We start from the raw sequence: 16985 nt of genomic DNA on the forward strand, positions 1-16985 counted from the left end.
CAGCATTGATTTTAGCTAATCAAAATACAATTGGGATTAAACCTGGCTCAAGTAAAGCAATCAGTTGAGGTTCTACTTTCATTAGAACATGCATTGTGAAAATTTGTTACCTTCTTTTGATTTCTACTAGCTATAAAAATGCAAATAATATATTTTGGCCTTGACCTTTTTCTTTTACCGATATATTATATTTAAAAAAATCTCTCTGTTTGGTAAATCACAATGTGATTAATTATTATCAGGAATTCAATGTTGAAAACCTTGCAAAGCTGAATATTTAATTAACCTAAAGAAATTAAGAAAGGACACTTAGTTTATTTGTGCCTTCTTTGATCAGAGTTCATATTATGCTGTCATTTTGCTGATTGCCTGTAACAAACAGATTTCATTTTAGAAAAAGAGACAGGAATTATTCAAATCTTCCTTCCTTCCTTCCTTCCTTCCTTCCTTCCTTCCTTCCTTCCTCCCTCCCTCGAAATAAAACAGTATATTAGAAGCAGTGGTGGGTTTCAGAATTTTTTACTACCGGTTCTGTGGGCATGGCTTGGTGGGCGTGGCATGGCATGACATAGCTTGGTGGGTATGGCAGGGGAAGGATACTGTAAAATCTCCATTCCCTCCCCAATCCAGGGGAAGGATACTGCAAAATCCCCATTTCCTCCCAATCAGCTGGGACTCGGAAGGCAGAGAATAGATGGGGGCAGGGCCAGTCAGAATTTTTACTACCGGTTCTCCAAACTACTCAAAATTTCTGCTACTGGTTCTCCAGAACTGTTCAGAACCTGCTGAAACCCACCTCTGATTAGAAGATGAAAAGAACAAATGTGTGAATCAACAGTGTCAGAAATCATTAATACTGTTAATTCCAGTAGGATGATTATCCACCTCTGTATACTCAAACAGTGATGTATGAATGCTCGACAAAGTAGCATTCTTGACTGTGAGGAATCTTCATTTGCACTGAAGTGAACACATGCAGAAATTCTTTGCAATGCTTCCAGCTCAGTGTAAGAAGATGCTTTGCCAATATCAGGCCAGTTCTCAGGTGCCCAGGCAATAGTTTCTTTTGGATACAGAGACAATAAGCATACAAGTGAATAAAGGGGCGTTAAGCTTTATTGTTTGCTCAGGCAAGCAGGATTAAAAAGCAAAACATAAAAAGCAAACGTACCAAGCAAGATGATATCTAAATCTCTTACAAGCTGCCAGAAGCTCCTTAATGATACCAGAGATACCCCAAGGGCAGCCAGTTTCCACAGTCCCCAGTTTCTAGCTTGGGTCTGTGCAGATGCTCCCAACAACAACAACCCCAAGGTTTTTATTAAAACTTGGCTAATTTCATGGCCCTGCTATCGTCAGGAGATTGCAAGATCGCAGACAGTTACTGACTGGCAATAAATCTGGGATGAAAATTGAAAGTCTAAGACTTTCAGTGAAAATTTTTTGAAGCTACATGATCATCACCCCATCTTATTTATTCAGTAAAAATCTAAGTAGGCTACCTCAAATGATTTTTCTTAATATAAAGGAGAAATCAAAATGTTACTAAATCCCTCAAACAGATATGCAGATGATACCACTCTAATGACAGAAAGTGAAGAGGAACTAAAGAGCCTCTTGATGCGAGTGAAGAAGGAGAGTGCAAAAGTTGGCTTGAAATTCAACATTAAGAAAACTAAGATCATGGCATCCGGCCCTCTCAATATCTGGCAAATAGATGGGGAAGAAATGGAGGTAGTGACAGATTTTTTTTTTTCTGGGCTCCAAGATCACTGCAGATGGGGAATGCAGCCAAGAAATTAAAAGATGCTTGCTCCTGGGGAGGAAAGCTATAGCAAATCTAGACAGCATACAAAAAAGCAGAGACATCACCCTGCCAACAAAAGTGCATATAGTCAAGGCTATGGTTTTCCCAGTTGCAATGTATGGTTGTGAAAGTTGGACCATAAGGAAGGCTGAGTGCCAAAGAATTGAGGGCTTTGAGCTATGATGCTGGAGAAGACTCCTGTGAGTCCCTTGGACTGAATAGCATACATGAGCCAGAAATCATAGTTTGCACTCTACTTAGCCAAACCAAATAAGCCACATGTATGAATTTTGAGATCAGCCAGTATAAGAAGCTTCCCATATCATGCTCAGATAAAATACAATTCTCGTGAAATGTCTACTTTTTAAGCTGGGTAAATATTGTGACAAACTTCAAAACTAAAGTTACCAAATTGCTGTTTCTGTACTATTTCAACTTGCATGAATTGTTGTGGTAGATTTTTCCATAAATGCCAGTCGGAAGCTTGGCAACAGTGTTAGATTGTGGCCTGACCTGCCTAACACTGAGAGGTAAAAGTAGTCTTTGTCAAAAGCCCTCATTCAAGGGGCATCAAATGTGATGATCATTGAAGGCTCAGTCTTTCATCAAATTATATGGAGAGCTGCTAATCCCTGTTGTATATAACTGTCCTGGCTGACCTTTTCTTTTCTTTTTATAATTGCAATGATTATAATAAGTCACTGATGAGAATATGCTGTTGCTTCATACTGTTCCACCAACTATTATTTAGCACTATGCTCATTTCCTATGTTGGATGATCATACCTTCTAATTAAACTGCCTGAGATAACGGAGAAGGATGCTGGGCCTCTCTATAAGGTAAACAGCACTTTGCTGAAATGAAAAACAAGATGAGATACTGGTGGCTGCAGCTTCCTGTGACAACTTCATTAATAGCAATCACGTAAGCAAGGATTGTAAAACAGATTTTTCAGCATTTGCTTTCCAACAAGGGCCTTCTTGACAGTAAGTGGATACGCATTGTAAAAAGGTCACCTGAACATCTTACCTGAAGGACTATTTCACTGCCAAATCTCTAAATATTTGCTCTTGTGAAAATGGAATAAAATTATAGCCTTATTTTTATATATTTTTGGCATAAAATAATTCTCATGTATGATTTATACTTTTCTACAATTTCTTTAAGGAGAATAGAAAATATTTGGGAATATGACTTTAAGCAAAATAAAACTGGAAATAAAGAAGGACATTCATCACTTTCTTTCCAGCAAGTTCTTGCACAATTTGGTTGAGATTATGAAGCTGTTCAGTTTTGCAATTAATTCATAGCTGCTTGGGTTTATCCATGTCATCAGGAGAGAATACTGGATTCACCCTAATGAATTCACAATGACTTTGTGTTAAATTTCAGCAGAAATTCAGTTCTAGTTAATTAGAATAATTTATGATTGGCCAGCATTATTTGTGAAAGAAAAGTGAATAACAATAGTGAAACAGAACATGAATAGTTTCCTGTTCCTTTATCACGTCACATATGGGATCAAAATTTAGATTTTGATGCAGTTAAGTCCATTCATTACTTGCAGAGTATATAATGGTTCTGCAGTTAATTTGGCTTAGCATCAGTTTGGAACAATATACTTTATTATAAACATACTTTTAAGTCTTCACTTTAAGCAATAATAACCCTAACCCTATACTGCTCCACTGTGACTTCTAAGAGTAGCTTCTGTTTTAATATCATCCTTATTGAATTGATGTGCTGATTGATTTGAACCATCTTTATTTCAGTACTTCATCTCTGTAAGACAAAGCACCCTATGAGAAGGGTTAAGAGTAAAAGGGATAAAAAGTTAACACAAGACCTAATTTTTGGCTTGGAGAACAATTCAACTTATTTTATTTTCACATTCAGAAATGCTAACTGCTGCTTCTTTTATCCACAGGAAATTGTTCATACCTTGATTTCCTCTCTGCCTTAAAGTATCTGAGGCAACATACATAGATGAAATACTAGACATAAAAACCCACTAGGAAGCTGCGGGACAGATTAAACACCACTAATGATGACATCAGTGGTAGGTATGAATGAGGTCTTGCTGAACTTGAAGAGACAATTCTGTATTTGAAGCCCAACTAGACTGGGGGATGGGGGACTTACCCTGTCGTGTCTGAGGTTGTATTAATGTGAGCAAATGATCTCACTGTCTCTATACATTTTCTCTTTTCTCTGGGGATCAAACTAGTTATGAAACCATTCGTGAAACCGTGTGAAAGTGTTTATAAAAGGAATGGGGATGTACTCCAGGCATTTGCAGCATTTCTGAATCTGATTCTAAAAGTCTTTCTATGTATGTAGTACCCATCTACAACTCTTTAAAGCAGCTAAATCTTTTAGCTTGTAACCTTGAGAAACCAGAGAAAGAGCCACAACCAAGATAAATAAGGTAAATCTGAATCCAAAGCAGGAATGGGAATGGGAATGGAGAAAGTGTCTCAGCATTTCCCTTCCTAGTTCACTGGAAGGTAGAGGGAGGGCGCCATTCAGACTTGCAAGATTCTGTTACTGTAACCTTTGGATAAAATTAGTAGCATTCATTACTTTGTTTTCCTAATCTGGTCTACCTCAATGAGCTGACATGATGGCATCTCCCTTAATTGTGGTGAGAAATATGTATGATAGGACTTTATTTTATTTTGCCTGTTCTAATTTATTTTGGTTCCCATGTGCAACTTCATACTGAAAGATGGGGCAAGCTCAGAGGTGGTATTCATCAGGTTCTGACCAGTTCTGGAGAACCGGTAGTGGAAATTTTGAGTAGTTCGGAAAACTGGTAAATACCACCTCTGACCGGCCTCACCCCCATCTATTCTCTGCCTCCCCAGTCCCAGCTAATTGGGAGGAAATGGGGATTTTGCAGTAACCTTCTCCTGGAGTGGGGAGGGAATGGAAATTTTACAGTATCCTTCCCCTGGAGTGGCCTGGAAATGGAGACTTTACAGTATCCTTCCCCTGCCATGCCCACCAAGCCACACCCACAGAACCAGGAGTAAAAAATTTTGAATCCTACCACTGGGCAAGCTTCATTTGACTTCCATGGAAACTGTTCCCTCAAGACAAATAGCAGGTGCATTTGAGTGAGGAGAAGATATTATTTGTCGGGATTCCAATTTGGGGCAAAGGTTGACATCAACCCCACTTCAAGATTCTAACTTTACTCTTGTAGTATCCTTTGAAAAAATAGCTTTTACCAAATTGCTAATTACTGAACCACAACATTGTAGAAAAGCAATATCATTTATCCTTTTGTTCCTCCATTATATTAGCATAAAAAGATTGGAAGATCTGACTTAAGAAAGCAGAATTTTAAGAGGTGTTTTTAAAAAAACGTTTAACCTATCCAGGAAGCAAAATAGCTTAGATGTAGGTAACTGAAGCTCTCAGGGGAAGCAAGATTGTTCTATTTTTGCCACCAACCATCATGGGGTGCCTTTGAAGGGGCCCTCTGGCTGTTGTGCATGGGATGCTGTTGGAGGGACTATTTAAAAACCTTTGTGCAAGTTTGAAAAAAATAAAACTTCTGATACCTTCAAAAAAATGCAATTTTGATTGCTTTGTGTGAAAATATCTGCTGGAAGCAGGGCTAGAGACCGTTGAAAAAATAAAGTTATTTTCAACTAGAATCTTCTATATTTGTTCCCTGAAGATGATTTCAGTAGAAAATGAAGGTACTTATATTACAAAGAATAAAATGGTTTCATTTGGTTCAAAATGTACTTCTCAACAAATACAGGATTTGACCGCTAGAGGTCTGTATAACATATTTATTTTTAGAAAAAGAATTTACCATTACTCAGTAGTATCTATACTTTTAAAGAATTTCTTCGTGTTCCAAAATTAATAGTAGAAGGGAGGATAAACTTTATTTCTTGTGTAGATTAGGGGATAATAATAGATCTTTTCCTTTGCTAAATGCTTCTATTTTAATATGTTTTTGATTTGCTGACATTTAACCTAATATCCTGCTATAGTAAATCATGGATTCAGATTTTGACATCTGTTGCTATAAGGTCACATAAAGCTTGCAATCCATAAACTCACTGACTCTAGTTATGAAAAAGTGTATGTTTGCCATAATAAAAATTCCATATTAAGGATTAATGAAGAACTCACTTGAATTGCAAAATGAGCACACTGCCCCAGAAATAATTTTTCAGACATACAGCACTTTCTTCCAAAGCACTTTTAAATTTTGAGAAATTAGAGGATATAAAGTTTGAGAGCCCTTCCTGATTCTTTCTTTCCATGCATATTCTATCAATCTCATCATTTCTCTGTTACTTTTGATGCTGAAATTAATGGTCCAAAAAATAGGAGTATGTAGGAACCCCCCCCCAAACTGAAACAATTGTTTTTCTTAGAGTGATCTAATGCCAGACACAAAAGAGCAGGACCACATGCGAAGTTCCAATTAAACTGATTTAGTTACTCATGCCTATGCACAGGAATCAACTACTAGTTAGCACTACAGGTTAACCCAATTCAAGGGCAGGTTGGACTTAGTCCATATGTGACTATATAGAGATTCTAGGCTGATTCCTTTTTTGACCCCTGCCCTTAGGTTCTCCCACTTCTTCTTCTGCATATTATTAGTTTTCTAATATTGAATTAATCATATAATAAAATTAAGACCCCCTCAAACTGATAATTAGGTAGGTCCAGGGGTGAAATGCTCTGAGGTCTACTATCGGTTCACTTTGCTACCGGTACTCCGTGTGCGTGCATGTGCGGTGCTTGCCAAACGTGTGCTTCATGCACGCAGTGTTGAAAAGGAGGCTTAAGAACCCTTTCCTAACGTAAGTAGAACAGCGAGGGGAGGGGAAACAGCTGTGCCACGTGATTTAGATTCACTAGAAAGTAGGATTTCCTGCTTTCTAGTGAATATAAATCATGTGGCACAGCTGATCGTCGGAAATATCATTTCATCCAAACTGATAGCATTTTTTACTACGAGTTAACCAAACTGGTAGCTTTTATTACTACCAGTTCGTCCAAACTCATCCAAACTGGTAGCATTTCACCCCTTGGCTAATCAGTCAATAGGACTTGGTCATGCCCATTATAAAACTTTGATTTTTCCCACCAATACAGTACAAAATGTTATTTTAGCTGAATGCAGGTTTATTGTCTTCATTTTTTTTCAATTCAAGAAATGTAGTAGAAAGGATAACATTCCTTTCAGGTCACTTATTAATCCATGGTACTGACTCTTTTTCATATTCAAGATGATGGTGATGAGTTATACCAAGAATACCAGATAGTAGCTCTTCCTCCTCCTGTTTTCCTCTTCTTCTTTATAAAAGATTTTTATAATCTTTATAAAATCTTTATAAAAGATTTATATATTTTTATTTTTCTTATTTATTATGTTTCTAACCTACATTTCTAACCTAACCTTATCACATTTTGATTGTTTTTATGATTTTATATAACATTTCTGTGTGTGAAAAGAAAATGTCTGTATGAATACACAGTATATATAGATAATATCATTACTGTGTAAGCCAAAAACAGTACCCAGCAAAGTAACCTACATTAAAATTTGATTAAGTATTTTGAAGTTCAACATTTAAAGAAGTCAGGCTGTGGTCTTCAGGTATTGTTCAATTAAGGAAGTCACACTAACTCATATGATTTATTCGTTCATAATATTTTTCTCTCCTTTATCTTTCTCTCATATTGGATCCAATGGCTTAACAAAATAAGCAATATACCGAGGGCATTATGTCTGCTGATACACCATCATTTGAGCTTCTCCAAACTCCACTTATGATAAATAGCTAGAGAGATAATTTAAAAGATGGGAAAACAGAACACCTCAATTTGACTCTGATTCTGGCCTCGTATTTATTTCCAAATACACCAGTGGGTCAAACATTTTTAGAAAATAAGAATAATGACTGAAACTTAGTGCTTTTTTCAGAAATGCACCCAGTAAATTAGATTCTTCCTAAAATATACTTTAAAAAAACTATCTCTCCAGTCCTAGCCTTTCAGCTGAGGGATATGAAATACCATGTTACAAAGAGTATTATTATGACAGCAGTAATGATTCTTACAGAAACTAAACAAGTCCCTAACCTATGTACTAGGAGAAATATAATGAATCACAAACACCATTATGCCATGCCAGAAAAACAGAAATGTTATTTTTCTAAATTTTCATCACAATCTCTCATATTTATATTAGTTACAGAACCCATATTTTGTCTTCTAATAGGGAATTTATTATCAGAAATAGAAAATAAAGCCACAGATTTTCCCAAGGTTGGGAAAAAACATGAATGTTTTGGAAAAAAGAATGAAAAATAATGGAAACTGCATATCTGTGGTCTAAAAAGGGAATAAGTGTAACTAGTGGCTGAGGAAAAAAAAAGAATTTAACACTCAAATATGGGCACTTCCCCAGTTTCTAATAAGAAAATGATGGCGACAGAAGAAAACATGTATTTCCTGAAGTGTCAGAAAATGATATCATTATATGATATATGGCACCAGAGATATATTGTATCCACTGTTCCAGAGTTGACAACACATATTTTTGCCCATTTGTAGAAACTGAAAGCTTTTTTTCTTTTACTCACATTCTTTGTACACTAGGAAATATTCAGTATAAAGATTGCAACTAAGAAGAATAATATAAAAAAGAGATTTTTAAAATATTAGACTTGATGGCAAAATTACAAGTTTACTAAACTGAAAGATATTGGGACTCATCCTATGTAAAATATATTAACATTCTGGTGTGACACATTGATGTTGACTGTTTCTACTATTTCCTTTCTTGGGTGTGCTGTGCCTGTGGGTTAGTCTTGAATTCTGGTGACTACATGGACAGTTTATGCAGTTTACAGAAACATTTTTTTCCCAAAAATAGTTTCCCATTGCTTTTGTCCTAGAGCTCACAGTGACTGGCCTACGATCACCCAGCTGACTTGCCCCTCAGGTGGGATTAGATCTCATGGATTCCTAATTTCTAGCCTTAACCACTACATCAAACTGGTTCTCCTTCAATCACAGGATCTTATAAACTGATTTTAAAAAGAGGATTTGAGTATCGAATTAAGAACAATTTTAACAGCACTTTGATAGTTCCAGAGGAAGAAGATTGGTATATAAATTATGTAGGTTACCATCTTGCAAGGATTAATAACATACTGAGGAAAAAAGACTACTTACTAGATATAATATGAAGAAACCAGGCCTTAAAAAGAAGTCCAAATTGAACTCTTCTTAGAAGAGTGGACACAATTCACTTAGACACAACATGCCTAAATTCACAGATTTCACCAGCATTACAGGATAGCGCCAAACAGAACCTTGAAGAATTTGGGAGCTGCATCTGATCAGTGTAGATAGATTCTATTGAGAAAAATGGATCGATAATATGATCATCTGATGTAAGGCAACTTCTTGTATTAATTTCTTGAGTTAAAGGCAAATTGTTACAGAAGCTATACTCTATTGATTAATAGAACATAGCACATGTTGTAATGATAACACTGAATATATTTGTAGATCAGGATTATAATGAGGGTCTTTGGTGCTTTCTGAGCTTGGTTGCTGCAGATATTTCATTATCCAAACTAGGCAATATCATCAGTGCTAACGCTGGCCTAGCACTGATGATGTTACATACTTTGGGTAATGAAATGTATGCATGAAAACAACCAAACTCAAAGAGCACTAAGGACCCCTGATACAGCTAAAAAATAAAACCATTCCTCAAGAAGATGTAGAAGAATCATCATCATCATCATCATCATCATCATCATCATCATCATCATCTAGTGCTCCAGTTCGTTCTTTCTTGCATTATAACTGATATCTATGGAGATTCTCAGTCATCCAGGTCCTGGTTGTCCCAAAAGTACTTTTGAAAGAACAGCCTTCTGTTAATAGAAGGGGAGGGATATGACATCATCTATCTCCAGTCTACAACACAATCCTTTCAACAGTTCCAAGAAGGCTCCACACCCATTTGCACCACTCAGATGATCCTGATGACAGACATAAACCTCCAGGTGATCTTAATTACTTGCTAAAAGTATGCAAATGATCAGCTGCCTGCAAGGAGTATAAATCCTTCCATTCCCCACCATCCAGTCAGAGTTGAAGAAGCTTCTTGGAGAAAGCGAAAGGTCTTCAAAGAAAAAACAGAAAGTCTAATTGCCTCTTGAAAAAGCACCTTTGGGATTATAACTGATAACTCATAGCTCAGTGTTACTCAACCAAAGACCACGGTTTAGATGATTTCATACAATATCAAAGTTTTATTTGTAATTGCCAGATTCGGGATTGTACCTGCACACATTAAATTCATTATTTGATGTTGCAACAATTGAATCACAAACATAGCTGTCAGCTTTGTCAACATTCCAGATAATGATTACCTGACCTAGTACCAACAGGATGATCTTGATTTTTTCTCTATGTAAAAATTGTTAGAAAATAACAGCATAATCCCTTTGCCGAGCAAAAAGCAAGCAAGTAGAATCATCAGTTTCCTGGCAAGCCTACTTCAAAAGCAAGAGGAAGCAAAACAGCGGTAACAAGAGATCTTAACCACTAAAAGTGTTTTGTTTGCTATTTAAAAAAAAATCATTTAAACATTAACATCGTACAATAATGCCATTTGTCAGTGCAAAGTCAGCCATGAAAGCAGAAGCAGAATAAAATTTCTTTGTTTTTGTCCCAGGAGTATTTGGAGGTATACATAATGAAGTGTTAAACAAAAAAGCTACCATTGGATCAATGATGTTAAGTAAATAGAATATCAGGTACAAATACCAGGTAAACTAAGTAAACAAATTCTAGGTAAAAATGACACTAAGAGGGCAGGAATAGCCAACATCCAGGAAGACAAGCTTAGGAGCCAAAAAGATCTTGACAAACTTGAACAATGGACCTTTTTTAGATATACTTTTTCAGATATACTCAAGGAAGGCAACACTTCGCTGAGAAAGAATTCCAAAAAGACTTGAACAATGGGCCCTATCCTACAATATGAACTTTAATGTGGAGAAAAGCAAGGTTTTACACTTAAAACCAAAGTACAGATTAGGCTAAACCTGGCTCAAAAACAGTAACTCTGAGATGGCCCTTGGAGTTCTAGTGGACAATCATTTAAATATGAGCCAGCAGTGTGCAACAGCAGTCAAAAAAAGCTAATGCAATCCTTGGTTGTATAAACAGAAGCATAGAATCAAAATCATGTGAAGTATTATTTCCATTTTATAAAGTCTTAGTAAGGCCACACCTGGAATACTGCATCCAGTTTTGGTCACCACAGTACAAAAAAGATGTTGAGACTTTGGAAAAAATGCGAAGAAGAGCAACTAAGATGATTAAACACCTGGAGACTAAAAGAAATGAAGAACGGCTGCAGGATTTGGGTCTGGCTAGTCTAGAAAAAAGAAGGATTGTGGTGACATGATAGCAATGTTCCGGTATTTGAGAAGTTGCCAAAAAGAGGAGGGGGGGTCAACTTATTTACCAAAAGATCTGTAGGCAGGACATGAAACAATGGATGAAACTAATCAAGGAGAGAAGCAACCTGGAACTAGCTTCCTAACAGTCAGGACTTCCTAACAACCAGTGGAACCGTTTGCTGTCAGAAGTTGTAGGTGCTTTATCACTGGATGTTTTTAAGAAGAGATTGGACAGTCATTTGTCTGAAATGTTATAGGGCAGTGATGGCGAACCTTTTTGGCACCGAATGCCCAAACCCGAACGCATGTGCATGTGCATGCATCTGCGCATGCCAGAGCATCAGAAACCCGAAGACCAGCTGGCCAGCATGCACATACCTGGTTTTTGGGCATTTTTCAGCCCAGTTTCAGGCTAGTTTTGGTCCAAAAATGGCCTGAAAATGGCCTGTTTTGGGGGCCATTTTCTGGCCATTTTTGGGCAGTTTTCCGTCCATTTTCCAGGCCATTTTCCAGTGCTCTGGTGCCAGAAACCAAAAGAGCAGCTGTCCGGCACACAAATGCCTGGTTTTTTGGCTATTTTTCAGCCTGATTTCAGGCCAGTTTTGGTCCAAAAACGGCCTGAAAAATGGCCTGTTTTTGGGGCCATTTTCTGAGCCATTTTCCAGCGGTTTTCCAGTGCTCCAGCACTGGAAAGTAGAAGAGCAGCTGGTGACAGTGCGGGCGCCCTCAGAGAGAGCTTTGCGTGCCACCTCTGGCACACGTGCCATAGGTTCGCCATCATGGTTATAAGGTCTCCTGCTTGAGCAGGGGGTTGGACTAGATGACCTCCAAGGTCCCTTCCACCTCTATTCTGATTGAGATTGAGAACAGTTTTCCTATTTTTTTTTTAACTAAAGATGCCATACACCCTTGCTATTTGCCAGGATGCTTTCATTGATGGAAGTTGCAGTTCAAAAATTCTGAAGGACACCAGCCTGTCAGTTTTTGACTTTCTCCAGGTCTTCTTCTGAAGAGCACATGGAAGCTGTTTAGAGAGAGGTGAGTGTCTTCCCTTCTTTGCATTTTGAGACTTCCCTGCACGGAGTATAGCAAATTAAGAAAAATGCTACTTGTTTTTGTCTGTAGAATCTACCAAAAAGAGTAGAGTAATTGCAAGTTAACAAAGAAAAAGAATATTGATAAATGATAAAGGAATCAATATGTTTAGTGCAGGATCCAATCTGGGACACGTATATTTGCCTTCATTTGTGAATACCGTATGTTTAGTCTTCAAAATGTTACTCTAAGATGCACATAACTAATTCTGTATGAGCAACAAGAATATAGCACATTTCTTTAGACAACTAAGTATGTAACTTTAAAGTCTTGTTTATTACTAAATATTGAATATGAGGTTAGTCAGAGTGGAGCTTGTTGAATACAAGCTCAATGAATCTTAGCCAACAGTTACAATAGTGGCCAAAATTGTGGAAACCTTTTGGGGAAAAGTGTATTTTTGAGGTTTGATGGCCACTTTTCCGGGGAGTTTCAAGATAATCATATTTCACTGCTGGAATGACCTGGGAATAGCACAGACCTTAACCCAATTGAAAATCTATGGAGTCGACTAAAGAAACTTGTTAGTCAGAAGCGACCCAGCAATAAAACCCAGGTAATAGAAGCAATCATTCAATCTTGGTTTCACATTATAACAGCTGCAGAACTAAAAGACTTGGTTCACTCCATGGGAAGAAGTTGTAAAGCTGTAATTCATGCTAAAAGTTAGCCAACTAAATATTAACTGACGTGATAATTTTTGTATATCTTGTTTTTTCTACATGTTTCACTTCTTTATACTGTAACTGCTATTCTAATAGCAAATCCTTCATAAAAGTTATTGCATTACATTCTTGATTAAATTATCTTTCCATTGATATATAATTTTATGGTACTACTCCAAAAAAAAAAGTGGTGTTATTAGCTAGTTTTAGAAAATACACTTTTCCCAAAAGGTTTCCACAAGTTTGGCCACTACTGTAGACTAAATTCACGTTGTAAAAGGACATGAACAATTGACTCAATTACCTGATTCATACAGAAACACCAAGGGGATCACATGCACGCAGGCTCTAGAAAATGCCTATCAATACTTGAGATAATTAAATGAGCACAAGTAAACCGCTTGAAACTCTTCCAAGATTCTCTGAAAGAACTGATACTGTACGTCTTTGAGATTTGATTTAAATTATTTTGAGATTCCATGTCCCAAATCTGCTGTATGATAAGAATGTTAGCATTTTCTAATCCTAAAGGAATACATACTTGGTAAAAGACAGCATGAAAGCAATTTATTTATACTGTTTTTCTATCTCTGACGTATAATTACCAAGATGGATGGAAGCATCCCAGTTGGATCTAAGTTCATCTTTATCCAGGCAAATAGAGTAACTAACCAAACATTGGCTTTGATTCTTGGCAATCAAGCAACTAGTCTTAAAACCTCATTAGAGATAACTGTAAATATAGCAATCAGGAATATCTTAAAAATATTCTACTTTTTCTTCTTTATTTTAATATATATTTAACAGACAAACATGTAGAAAAAAAGAATAAATGAAAAAAAATTGGAAATTTGAATAATTTTATTCAAAATAAAATTAAGTGAAGACTATATATAAAATAATATTAACTGTTAATAGAATTGAACCAACAATCAATCTTTAATAAAGTAACCAAAATAGTAAGAATTGTCTACCACATACACATCTATCAGTTTTAGAAGATCCATCCTTATGAAAAATAAATAAAATACTATATTTAACATTTTATGTAAAAAAAATAGCAAAATCAGATATAATACAAATCAATGTGTGGAATTATGCCCCATAAATGATTTATAATGTGTGGAATTATGCCCCATAAATGATTTATAAAGCAAATTAAATTCCCTAGTAGGCAAACTTATTTCTGAAATTGATATTACTTCCATAACATAGTGTGCCATTCTCTAAAGCAGAGTTAATGCGTGATTTCCATTAAGAAGTGTTAAGTATCCTGTTGGTTGTTAGTACACAGAAAAACTACTTATAGTTGGAGCAGTATAATATTTTAGTAATATTTTGCAAAAAGAAAAGTTACTAGAAAAGAAGATTCAATCATTAAGATTTGTTTAATTCTCATTTATTTGAATAGTCTTCCAGAATTTGTGGCTTTAAAATTTGTCACCCCAATGGAAGGGAAAAACAAAACAAAACACCAGACCTGATTGTTGCATTTCCACTGATTTTTGGAATAAAAAAAAAAAGTCCAATTGTACTTTTTCAAAGTATTAAATGTGTGCAGTAAATGTGTGACTGAGTTCAAAACAAATGATCTGATGGCAGCTGCAATTAAATTCTCTTCCGGATGTATTCTTAGAATTCTTACAATATTTGTTCTGAACTGTATTCTGTTATAATTTTCTCAGGGCAAAGCAAAGTGTGAGGATTTAATGCATATGGTGAAAATGTGCTCCTAGAAGTTGTCCTCCTATTTGTAACAGTTAAAAGCATATCCAGTTTTGTGATTCATCATTCCTCCCCATGCTCCTCTCCTTCTTTCCAATAGTTTTTAATGGAGGACTAGCCAAGAATGATTTTCATCTTGGATGACTGAACATCTTGTTGCAATCAAACAGAATAACAATTTAATGATGCCTTAGTGTATTGGTAAGAACATCGATATATCAATTTCTGACACCATTCAAATATGGGAATTTCATAAGTAAAAATTATGTCACCAATAAGAATTAGGAAAAAAAAATCACGTTCATCCATCCAACCCATGCCTATGCCTGTTTTTTGTTTGTTTTGAGCATTGCTCTAAAGTCATGAATGGAAAATCCCCATTTTTAAATTGCATTTTTGCCAGTACTCATGATGTGTATTTTTTCATGAAGCTGAATTCATGTGTAACCGCACTGCCACACCCCAAAATTGCATGCAGCAATAGATGACATGCTGCCATCCAGATGTTTTGGACTTCAGTTTCTATTAGCTGCAGCTACCATGGCCAGTAAGAAAAAGATAAAGGAACTGTAGTCCAAGATGTCTGGAAGGAACCAGGGTGCCTAAACGTGGGAGAATGGTTTAGAATATTATCCTAAATATAATAGAAACTAAGAATACTTTTATGAGAGAGGAATGGAGGAAACAGTGACTAATTCTAGGCAAATTTATCTGAAAATATGTACCAATGTTTCCTGGACTAACCTTAAGAGAATTTGAACATAATTACATATTTTAAATACATTTGACTTTGAAGCACGTGGTCAGGAGTTCAGTCTATGTGCTGGCTGAAATGCCGATGGACTGATAAAACACAACGTTCCCAGGGAAGCTAAAAGATAAGGAGGAAATTTGTGATAAGCTTTTATTGCTCTTTAAAAAAAAAAGTTAAAAGCAGTTGGGGAGCAGAAAGAACTGAATATGACTGAGGCTTCAGTACTAAAAGAAAGGGCTTAATTTAACATAAATTTGTTATATTTCTTTACGATTTTGTTTGTATAAGTATATTCAAAGGTTAAGTACACACTAGCATGGAGAAAAACTATGTGATCACTAAAAGTTGACACCGACTTGATGGCCCACAATCAATAAAATACAATGGTTTCTGATTGAATGGTAGAAAAAAATGGTGAAGTCTGATAGTGGATTGATTGCTAGAGATGAGCAGGGTTTGTGTGTGTGTGTCTCTCTCTGTGTATGTCTCTGTGTTTGGTGTTTGTCTCCTCTATTTTGTTCAAGCATACGCTAGTCAGCTATCTGTGTGGGAAATGTTAATCTGCATTTCTGCATGAAGCAAGGGCCTCATAGTCTCTTCTACGTCTATGATCTTGTGAAGAACCTGACATGCTATCTGTACATTTAAAAAGAGAGATGGAATATAAATGTAATACTTCAATAAAACAACTTATGCTCAAAAACCACACATCTTTTCTGAGAGTTCTAGGAGTTCAGTGAGGTAAAAAATTAATAAAATTAATAAGGTACATGACAGAGAACAAAAAGTGAGCATCTCTAATCAGATATATTAATGCATAACAAGATATTTCCAAATATAGATATCCTCAGCTTATGACCACAATTGAACACAAAATTTATGTTGCTAAGTGAAAAATTTGTTGACTGAGGTTTTGCCCATTTTACGACTTTTCTTGCCATATTTGTTAAGTGAATCACTGCAGTTGCTAAATTAATACTACTACTACTACTAACAGTTAAGGGGATCTGGTTTCCCCAGTGATTTTGCTTGTCAGAAGGTCACAGACATGACCCAGGGGCATTGCAACCATCATAAATGTGAGTCAGTTGTCAAGTATCCGAATGTAAATCACATAAACATGGGTCATAAGTATGAAAAATTTATTTATTATTTATTTATTAATTCAATTTGTATGCCGCCCCTCTCCGAAGACTCAGGGCGGCTCACAATGCATTTAAAATCATTATAAAAAACATTTAAAAATTAAAAACATTAAAACTCATTCACACCATTCATGGCCGGATCTCGCCGGATTGCAAGAGCGAGATCAACGGCCCCAGGCCTGCCGGAAAAGCTAGGTCTTCACCACTTTTCGGAAGGCCAATAGCGTGGGGATGATCCGGACCTCAGGAAGTAACTGGTTCCAGAGAGCTGGGGCAACCACAGAGAAGGCCCTCCCCCATGGGCCCGACAGCCGGCATTGT

The 16985-nt window shown here is 36.3% G+C and overlaps 1 protein-coding gene across 6 annotated transcripts in view; it reads right to left on the minus strand.

Moving 5' to 3' along the window:
- The window catches only part of AGTR1 (angiotensin II receptor type 1), a 49781-nt gene that overhangs the window by 8151 nt on the left and 24645 nt on the right, over positions 1–16985 (minus strand). The window contains exon 2 of one of the 6 annotated variants that reach the window (XM_034439282.3): positions 9029–9211. The exons of the other annotated variants lie outside the window; for them this stretch is intronic. The gene's annotated coding sequence lies outside the window, so the exon portion shown is untranslated. The remainder of the gene's footprint in view (positions 1–9028; positions 9212–16985) is intronic. 6 annotated transcript variants of the gene reach the window in all.

Source organism: Pantherophis guttatus, chromosome 6 (genome assembly GCF_059756535.1).
Source record: "Pantherophis guttatus breed Tessera chromosome 6, ASM5975653v1, whole genome shotgun sequence".
NCBI lineage: Eukaryota > Metazoa > Chordata > Lepidosauria > Squamata > Colubridae > Pantherophis > Pantherophis guttatus.